The following is a 334-nucleotide window of genomic DNA, read 5'->3' as shown; positions in this document are numbered from 1 at the left end:
GGAGCCCACGGTGCCTCAACCCACCATGTCCCAGGTTCTCTGCCTGGCTGCAAGGGAGGGGGTTTCTGCGGGGACAGCAGCCCTGGTGCCCCAGGGCTTTCCTCGCAGCCGGCAGGGGCAGACAGGGCACCCCCCCTCTGCTCAAAGCCCATGCCGTCGCCCAGCCCCAAGGGGCAAAGCTGGGCAGCTCTCCTGCCACATCGGTACCTGACCCGGCTAGCCGCTCATCCTGGGCAGGCAGCACCGGCGGCCGCGGGCTGGGGCTGGGGCCAGGCACAGCTTGCTGCTGCTCGCTCAGCAGAGCCCCCGGCCCGCCGCAGGGCGCCAGGAGGCG

The sequence above is a fragment of the Pygoscelis adeliae genome, unplaced genomic scaffold (assembly GCF_000699105.1).
Source record: "Pygoscelis adeliae isolate BGI_AS28 unplaced genomic scaffold, ASM69910v1 Scaffold43, whole genome shotgun sequence".
Lineage (NCBI taxonomy): Eukaryota > Metazoa > Chordata > Aves > Sphenisciformes > Spheniscidae > Pygoscelis > Pygoscelis adeliae.
Note: the sequence above shows the minus strand (reverse complement) of the source record.